This window comes from Ovis canadensis, chromosome 4, assembly GCF_042477335.2.
Source record: "Ovis canadensis isolate MfBH-ARS-UI-01 breed Bighorn chromosome 4, ARS-UI_OviCan_v2, whole genome shotgun sequence".
Lineage (NCBI taxonomy): Eukaryota > Metazoa > Chordata > Mammalia > Artiodactyla > Bovidae > Ovis > Ovis canadensis.
This window is the reverse complement of record NC_091248.1, coordinates 93,529,650-93,539,720: the sequence shown is the minus strand read 5'-3', so window position 1 is coordinate 93,539,720 and position 10,071 is coordinate 93,529,650. Positions and strand designations below refer to the sequence as shown.

Sequence of the window (10,071 nt, the reverse complement as noted above, 5' to 3'; positions counted from 1 at the left end):
TGGGATCTTCCTGATCTAGGGATTGAACTTGGGTCTCCCACATTGCAGGCATATTCTTTACCGTTGGAGCCACCAGGGGGCCCTTAAGAAGGGTGATAGTGTGGGGAGGCTGAACCCGTGGAGAGCTTACTATCTCCCTTCAAGCCTTGCATTGGGAATGGGCTTCAAGTGGCTAGTTCCTTGTCTATAAGCCTGGCAGAAACTCCTCAGAAAGAGAGTTCGTACAAGACAGGGAGACCATTCGTCCCCTGGTAGGACAGCTTAGCCAGGCTTTTTGCTGAGCTGACCCTGGACTGTTAAGGCTGTGAGAATGTGAAAGAAACTAAGGAGAGATGTCATTTTGAGAGAGTTATAAGCGCGGAAAAGGCCAGAACTGTGCCAGTTCTACAGAGATATAGGAGCTGGATAACACTGAAACGCGCAGCGGATGACAGGAAAGCTTGGGGTTTCAGGATATCATCCCAGGCACGGCGCAATGCCTCCTGCTGGAGATGCAGTTCCGTCACCAGGGGTGCCCGGTGCCCCAGAGGGTCAGCTGTTTTCTCCAGCACAAAGGATAGACATGTGCTTTTCTTCTTTCCCTTTTCTGCTTCTTACAGTCAGAGGGGCTTGTGTGCGCAGAAGAGACTGAGGGAGAGCTTGGTCCTGCCCCTACCCCAATCACAGCTCCAGTCTGCATTAGGGAGAGGAGAAGAGCAGAGTACTGGATTCCCAAATCAAGTGCTATTCCGATGACTGAGGTGGCTAGGAAAGATAGAGTTGGGCCAAGCTGTCATTATGAGGATGAAGAAATGAGGCTTTGGTGGTGAGAAACAGGTCATATTTAGAAGAATTAAAACTTGTAGGTTTGGTTCTTCAATATATCTCTCAAGATCCAGGCTTCAAATCTGGTCCATCTTCTTATAATGTTGTTGTTGTTCAGTCACTATGTTGTATATGACTCTTTGCAATCCCATGGACTGTAGCCTGCCAGGCTCCTCTGTTCACAGGATTTTTCTGCAAGAATACTGGAGTGGGTTGTGGTTGTTCAATTGCCTAGTCATGTTTGACTTTTTGCGACCCCATAGATGGCAGCATGCCAGGTCTCCCTGTCCTTCATCATCGCCCAGAGTTTGCCCAAGTTCATGTCCATTAAATCCAGTTGCTTCAAGTGTTATAGACGACCGTTGTCAGTTGTGCCCCTCTCTGGGACTTGTCCTATACCTAAGAGGGCCACTTCACCCAAAGCACTTGGAATATCCAAGGTCTCAGTTCCAGGCAACTCAATTTCTGATTCTGGGCAACCCTCCAGGCTCATTCCAGCTCTGGGGTTCCCCAACGGATAGGTGGAGGCTCTCTTGTGACTGCATCTCAATTTCAACTTCTTCCTCTAAACCAAGGTCAACAATTTCAGCCCACTGACCGCATCTAGCTTGCTATCCATTGAGTGATCCATGAACTAAGAATAGCTTTGGCATCTTTAGAGGGTTGAAAAAATCAAAAGGAAGATAATATCTTGTGACATGAAATTAAAATTTCAGTGTCCATAAGTGAAATTTTAGTGGGACACAGTCCAGCTCATCTCTTTATATATTTTTTTGTGGCAGTTTTTCTGCTGTGACAGTAGTCCTAAACAGTTGCCACAGAGACCATCCACACATCCCAAAGTGTTTATGATCTGGTCCTTTATAGAAAAAGCTTGCTGACCTCTGCTTTAAAACAAACTTGTTTCCTTCACTCTGCAAAAGTGATGGTCCTGAGCTCATGCTCTGATGAACTTCTGACATTCAAGCTCCATCTCAGAGTCTGACTCCTGGGATTCCTGACTGGGGATGGGGCATCATACATGGTTATTAAGTTCTCAAAGGCATGACATTGAAGTCAATGGTCTTGAACATCTCAACACAAGGAGTACTAAATACATTTCGGTTATCAGTGATTTTCTATCTTCAATCAGCTTTATGGTATCTGTTGTTTATTAATGATTCTTTAAAAAGCAATTCTTGTATATAATTATTATATAATGAAATATATTTTAGTGGATCAGCTTTTGTTTTCCCCTTTGGTAATACATGCTGATTGAATTGGGGTCCTCTGCACTCAGGGAGGGGAAAGCAATGGCACCCCACTCCAGTACTCTTGCCTGGAAAACCTCATGGACAGAGGAGCCTGGTGTGGTGCAGTCCATGGGGTCGCTAAGAGTTGGACACGACTGAGTGACTTCACTTTCACTTTTCACTTTCATATATTGGAGAAGGAAATGGCAACCCACTCCAGTGTTCTTGCCTGGAGAATCCCAGGGACGGGGGAGCCTGGTGGGCTGCGTAGTCCAGTCTATGGGGTTGCATAGAGTTGGACACGACTGAAGCGACTTAGCAGCAGCAGCAGCAGCAGCACTCAGGGATCATGTAAACCACCCCTGGCACAATGGGTGGGCACATGATCTGAGTTGACCAGTGTAAGTACCACATCCTCATATCTCCAGGACCACACCCTCAAACCACAGGGTGGATGCAGGCATGCTCTGTCGCTCAGTCGTGTCTAACTCTTTGTGACTCTATGGGCTAAGCCTGCCAGGCTTCTCTGTCCACGGGATTTTTCAGGCAAGAATACTGGAGTGGGTTGCCATTTCCTCCTCCAGGGGATCTTTCAGTCCCAGGGATTGAACCAACATCTCCTGCTTTAGCAGGATTCTTTACAACTGAGCCACCTGGCAAGCCAATAGAGTGACCCGACTCAAGCCAGCAAGAGCCAGCCCAGAGCTTTGTACTTGGGGCTTTTGGGAAAGGGGAATCACCAAACTAGTAGGATGTCAACCTGGAGTGCTATGGGCCACCGTGGTGAAGATTTGCCTGCCAAGAGAGACAGAAATGAGGTCCTAACCCAAGTGGGGGGGGGGGTCCTTTTAGCTCTGTTCCCAGCTGTGATTTGTCAACAAATTCCTTCATTTGCATAAACCAGTTTTAGCTGGCTTTCGTACTTGCAGCTGACACCAACGGCAGAGATTGCCTTCTGTACCCAGGGTTCTCACAGGCAGTTCTCTTTGATCCCCGCAACATTCTGAACTATTTTCACATTTTAAGACGCCAAGGCTCAGGGAGAAGTAACCTGCCCTACGTGCTGAATCTGAAACTTGAACTCTTGCCATCTCACTCTAAATCCCTGTTCTTTCTGCCATAGGGTATACATGATTGCTCATTTTTCAATTGCACGTGATAAAGCAACAGAGAAAATGCTTGCTGAAATTCACAATCAGGAAGAAAAAATCCTTCATGTCATGACTAACTGTGTATGGCACTGAAACTCATTTACCTTCCTTTGTCAGTGGGAGCAACAAATTATTTTAAGAAAAAAATGTTCAAAGGATTTCAAATGTATCAGAGAACACTTGAAGAAAACAACATTTTGAACTAGTTAGAAATATGTTGATCTGATTTTCTTGAAAAATCCCCAAAGTCTTGAGACTTAAACATAGAGTCCCTGGTGTATGTGAGCTTCCTTTTGCTTTTTTAAAAATTATTTTATTTTTTTAATTGAAGTATAGCTGATTTACAATGTTTTGTTAGTTTCAGGTGTACAACAGAGTGATTCAGTTGTGTGTATATATATATATATATATATATTCTTTCTCAGATTAATTTCTTTTATAGGTTATTACAAAATATTGATTATAGTTCCCTGTGCTATACAGTAGGTCCTTGTTGGTTGTCTATTTTATGTATCAGTTCAGTTTAGTTGCTCAGTCGTGTCTGCCTCTTTACCACCCCATGAACCGCAGCACGCCAGGCCTCCCTGTCCATCACCATCTCCTGGAGTTCACTCAGACTCACGTCCATTGAATTGGTGATGCCATCCAGCCATCTCATCCTCTGTTGTCCCTTTCTCCTCCTGCTCCCAATCCCTCCCAGCATCAGGGTCTCGTCCAATGAGTCAACTCTTCGCATGAGGTGGCAAAGTTTTGGAGTTTCAGCCTCAGCATCAGTCCTTTCAATGAACACCCAGGACTGGTCTCCTTTAGGTTGGACTGGTTGGATCTCCTTGCAGTCCAAGTGACTCTCAAGAGTCTTCTCCAACATCACAGTTCAAAAGCATCAATTCTTTGGCACTCAGCTTTCTTCACAGTCCAACTCACATCCATACATGACCACTGGAAAAACAATAGCCTTGACTAGATGGATCTTTGTTGGCAAAGTAATGTCTCTGCTTTTCAATATGCTATCTAGGTTGGTCATAACTTTCCTTCCAAGGAATAAGCATATTTTAATTTCATGGCAGCAATCACCATCTGCAGTGATTTTGGAGCCCCCCAAAATAGTCTGACACTGTTTCCACTGTTTTCCCATCTATTTCCCATGAAGTGATGGAACCGGATGCCACGATCTTCATTTTCTGAATATTGAGCTTTAAGCCAACTTTTTCACTCTCCGCTTTCACTTTCATCAAGAAGATTTTTAGTTCCTCTTCACTTTCTGCCATAAGGGTGGTGTCGTCTGCATATCTGAGGTTATTGATATTTCTCCTGGCAATAGTAATGTGTTTAATTAATCCCAATCTCCCAGTTTATCCCGAATTTCACTTTTAGAGGTCCAGTTGCTCAGGCAGCCACCACTGGCCTGGGCTTCCTTTCTGGAGAGACAACAAATCCATGTTTCATAAAGACAATTATGTTTCAAAATTAAAATAGAAGGATTGATTTTTTTTCTAATTACCTAAATGATGCATGCTGATTGTAAAATATTAAAAAGGACAGAAAATTTAAGAAGTAAGTAAACATTGCTCAATATCTGTGCCACCCAAGGAGGACCACAGTTAATATGTGAATGACACTTTCCAGACATTGAAAATGCTCACTTCCTTCATCCTCCAAAGAGGAGCATCAGGGCTCCTAATGATACAAGCTTTCCAAGCCACTGCTGTGAGCTCCAGTCTACCTGAAAACCCAGGTGTTTGCTCCTTTCTTCTTTTCCTTGATTGTGTTTCCTTTAGAACCGTGTGGCTAGCCTACATATGCATGTATCATACATGCATGAATATATGTGGATGTATGTGTGTGTGCTAAGTAGTTCAGTCATGTCTGACTCTTATGACCCCATGGACTGCAGCCTGCCAAGCTCTTCTGTCTATGGAATTCTCCAGGCAAGAGTACTAGAGTGTGTTGCCATTTCCTCCTCCAGGGAATATTCCCAAACCAGGGATCAAACCCATGTCTCCTGCATTACCTCTGAGTCACCTGGGAAACTCTATATATGGATGAATACACATGTGCATATACATGTATATGTAGTATGTGCATATTTATGTATATAGCTATATGTGTGTGCATGAATGGATGTTATATATGTATGTTTCTGTATATATATATAGTACATATATATATGTTCACGCACAATTCACATGTACAGATATTCCATTTTCCTTCTATTTCCCAGCTTTCTGGTGATGGAGAACATTGGAGTACATGCATTTTTCCCTCTATGCTTATTCACAAAGTCCATGATAACTTTGTGCTTTTCATATTTTTTAATATGGAAATCCTCCTTAAACGTCAAAATGTATCTTATTGACCTTAGTACAGTACAAGTGTCTTTTAAGTAAACATTGACTCAGAAAATTCTGTGAACCCACCATGTTTTTTTAATGAATCAAAACTATATGTGCATATATTAGAACTGCCAGGGGAGGGGTATATGTGGGAAAATATCATTTATTCAATCTATAAAACTTAAAGCTGATTACTGATACTAATCTATCTACTGAATAAAATACAAAGTATTGTTTTATGCTCGAATCTCATTCTCCACACCACATATTTTATTGGATTTAAATAAAAACCAAAATGATGATGCTTGTGTGATACAGATTGGAAGGCTCAATTCACTCATTCATAGATTTCTTAGTGTTTCAGGACCCTGAGGTTTAGAATCACTATTCTGGAGAATTTTTTAGTCAAAATCTCAACCCTGTCTTCCACATACAATAATTAGTTGAGCTCTGGCAGGTAGTAGTGCAGGAGAAAGGCCTATACATGTGGTACATGACTCAAGCTTAGAATTTAAAAATTTTTATGAAGTCTTTTGGACACTGAAAATAATTCATCCTGACTGGTCATCACACACAATGGAGGAAATGATCCATATTCCTTTTTTGGTTTATTTTTAAGGCTTTTTAAAAAAATGTGGACCCTTTATAAAGTCTTTACTGAATTTGTTCTATTATTGCTTCTGTTTATGTTTTGTTTGTTTGGCCACAAGGCATGTAGGATCTTAGCTCCTCAACCGGGGACTGAACCTGCACACCCTGTGCTAGACGTGAAGTCTTAACCACTGGACTGCCAGGAGAGTTGCATCCATATTTATTTTTTGATTTAGCATGTGATACATATTCCATAATGGCATTGCCAGGTGGCTCAGTGGTAAAAGAACCTGTCTGCAATGCAGGAGACAGAGTAGACATGTGTTCAATCCTCGGGTTGGGAAGATCCCCTGGCAGATCATTCCAGTATTCTTGCCTGGGAAATCCCATAGACAGTGGAACCTGGTGGGCTACAGTCCATGGGGTCACAAAGAGTTGGACATGACTTAGTGACTGAGCACATGCGTGCACACACACTTACACACACATATACTCCCTAATACAATAGTGCTACTTTGATAAGTCTACATAGAAATCGAATGTCAATTTGGAATCCAAAGTAAGAAGTAGTAGAACCTAAACCAGATTTACTGCTGTCTCCCCACAGCAGGGCATGGTCCTCCAACCACCCTCCCTCCACTCCAGCACAGGCATCACCATCTTGGAGATCAAGGCCATGTAGCCCTAGACCAGGGCCTCAGCTTCTGGCTCCCTGCTCCTGAATCAGCTCATTGTGTGAATCCCATAAAGTCATTCATACTCAACTTGTAATATTTTATTGAACAGCCTAAAACTTAGTGGGTTACAACTATTATTAAATAGTTTTATTATATTCTAGCCATGGCCTTTAGCTGTGGAAATTCCCTTTTCCATTCTCTATGTGTATGCCTCAGGCAGATCCCATGCAGTCCAGTCCAGTCCAGACCAATTAAAAGTTGTTAGTCTAGAGTCTCTATCTTTAGAAATAAAGACTAAACTATTTATAGACAAAATAAAATTGTGCCTGGGATTTGGTTCAACTTAATATTGGAGAGTCATGAAAGGGGAGGAGAGTATGGGGCAGGGTGTAAATGAAGGAAGACTAGCTGGAATTGATAGTAACTGAAGCTGGGTAAGTAGTGTATGGCAGTAGCTTCATAGTCTTTATTTCATAAACATTTTTTCTGCACCTTTTTTCCTTTCCTTTATTTTATTTATTGTATTAAAGTATAGTTGATTTACAGTGTTTCAGGTATACAGCAAGGTGATTCAGTTTTATACATACATGCATATATATGTATATTCTTTCATAGATTCTTTTCTGTTTTAGGTTGTTACATGATATTGAATATATTTCCCTGTGCTATACATTGTGTTTATTTTTATTTTATATATAGCAGTATGTATCTGTTAATTGCCAATTCCCAATTTATTCTCCATCTTTCCCCCTTGATCACCATAAGTTTGTTTTCTATGTCTGTAGTCTATTTCTGTTTTGAAAATAAGTTCATTTGTATACATCGTCTCTGCTTTTGAATGTGTTTGTAATTTTCTTTACAAATTAAAAAAAAAACTGGTTTATCATCCCAATTATAAACTCATTATGTGTGTGTGTGTGTGTGTGTGTGTGTGTGCCCGCGCATGTGTGTGTGCAGTCACTCAGTCGTGTCTTTTTGCTGCCCAGTGGACTGCCAGGCTCCTCTGTCCATGGGATTTTCCTGGCAAGAATACTGTAGTGGTTACCATTTTCTTCTCTAAGTGATCTTCCTGACTCAGGGATCAAACCTGCTTCACCAGAGTCTCCTGCATTGTAGGCAGATTCTTTACCACTGGGCCACTGGGAAAGTCCAAATGCATTATAAATTACAAAAATAAAACATTTATAATGAAAAAAGTCATTGAGGTGGGAAAACTACTTCAAGATCTTATCCAACCTAACATGAATGCCCTGGCCTATGAGCAGGCTTCTGTGACAAGAGTCTTTGGAAGAGAGAGGGCTATGGTCTGCTCCCACTTTAGTTTCCTCCTCCTTTCTAGATCTTTCTGTGTCATTTCTACATCCTCTGGTGTTGGGATATGGAAGAGAGATTAGGGGAAAAGGGTCACATCCTCTCCTGGGAGTTTCTGCTTCTGGGTCCTCACATCTTTGCCTAACTCTGGCAGGCATCCTGTCCTCTGGGTTGTAGGTGTTCAACTGCTGGTTCTCATGTTCCTGGAGGTGTTGCTTTGGGAACATCCTTGCTGCACATTTCCTTTGCACAAGAGGTCCCCTTATGGCTCTATCCCATTGACAACCACCAGTCTATTCTCTGTATCTGTGTCTCTTTCTTTCTTTCTTTTTTAATATTCACTAGTTTGCTGTAATTTTTAGATTCCACATATAAGTGAAATCATACAACATTTCTCTTTCTGACTTATTTCACTTAGCATAATATCCTCCAAGTCCATCAGTGTTGCTGTAAATGGCAAAATTCCATTCTTTTTGTGGCCGAGTAGTGTTCCATTGTATATATGGACCACATCTTCTTTATCCATTCATCTGTTGATGGACACTTAGGTTGTTCCCATATCTCATCATATCTTTCCCTGGTGGCTCAGAGGTTAAAGCGTCTGCCTGGAATGCAGGAGACCCAGGTTCGATCCCTGAGTCAGGAAGATCCCCTGGAGAAGGAAATAGCAACCCACTCCAGTACTCTTGCCTGGAGAATTCCATGGAGAGAGGAGCCTGGTAGGCTACAGTCCATGGGGTCGCAAAGAGTTGGACACTACTGAGCGACTTCATATCTCATCAACTATAAATAATGCTACTATGAACACAGGGGTGTATGTATCTTTTTGAATTAGTGTTTTGGTTTTTTTTTTTTTTTTCAGGTATATACCCAGGCATGGAATTGCTTGCTCATATGGTTGACCTGGATTCAATCCCTGGGTTGAGAAGATTCCCTGGAGAAGTGAATGGCAACCCACTCTGGTATTCTTGCCTGGAGAGTTCCATGGACAGAGGAGCCTGGGCAGGCTACAGTCCAGAGGGTCGCAAAAAGTTGGATATGACTAAGTGACTTTCACTCACTTTCACTCACTTTCACAGTTAGTTTCTTACTAACATGGTAGTTTCTTACTAACATAGATAGAAGTACTGTTCTGCCTTGACCCTTGAAATTTCCAGCCCTGTGTGGCCTGTTTGTGTTAGCAGAGCAAGCTTATTCTTTTCATTCAACCATGTCTTGAGCAGGAGATGAGGATCTCTCTCAAAATTCACATTTCCAAACAGGTTGTCCAAATTTCTCACCAAGTTCCTCAGAATGTGGTTCAGAGTTGAAGTGTAGCTGAGCCCTAAGTCCCTTCTCCCTGATTCCTAGGCTTTTTGAGTTAGGACCTGCTTTTTCCCCCACTTCAAGGACTCTTCCCCTTCTCTGTCTTTTGCTCCAGCTCTATGCTACCTCCTTCTTACCTCCACCCACAGGATTTTAGCTCATGGAGGTAGGTGTGCGTCTGAGAATCTGCAGAAATCACCTTCAGCTGGGCTGTTTCTTCGTGCTCTTTCCCTCTATAGATTGGCAGATGGAAGAGGAGATGGAAGTACATGGAAAACAAACAGGCCATATAGGAAGACGTTTATCCTTCCCCAGTAAAACTATGACCTAATTCATACTCAGATGACAATGGCTGGGATTTAAAAAGCCAATCTACACATCAGTATTCTTCAGATTGGCTTCAGAGAGTTGCCACCTTGGAAAGGAGCCATAGACTTGGGTTGTAACAACTGGGTCCAGCTCCATGGGAGTAAAAGAAGCAGAAAGACCACCAGCTGAGGGGCACTGCAGAGTGGCAAGATATTGATTCGGGAGCATGAGTGCTGTTGTTTGAGTTCTGCAGTAATGTTTGTGGTGGTTAGGTCATGCCTGACTCTTTGACCCCATAGACTATAATCACGAGACTCCTCTGTTCATGGGATTCTTCAGGCAAGAATACTAGAGTGGT

The 10,071-nt window shown here is 42.2% G+C and overlaps 1 non-coding gene across 1 annotated transcript; it reads left to right on the top strand.

The window, feature by feature from the left end:
* The first annotated feature begins 8,673 nt into the window (after positions 1-8,673).
* On the top strand, positions 8,674-8,746 carry TRNAS-GGA (transfer RNA serine (anticodon GGA)). The gene has a single exon. It is a non-coding gene; the product is annotated as a tRNA-Ser (tRNA).
* The last annotated feature ends 1,325 nt before the right edge of the window (positions 8,747-10,071 follow it).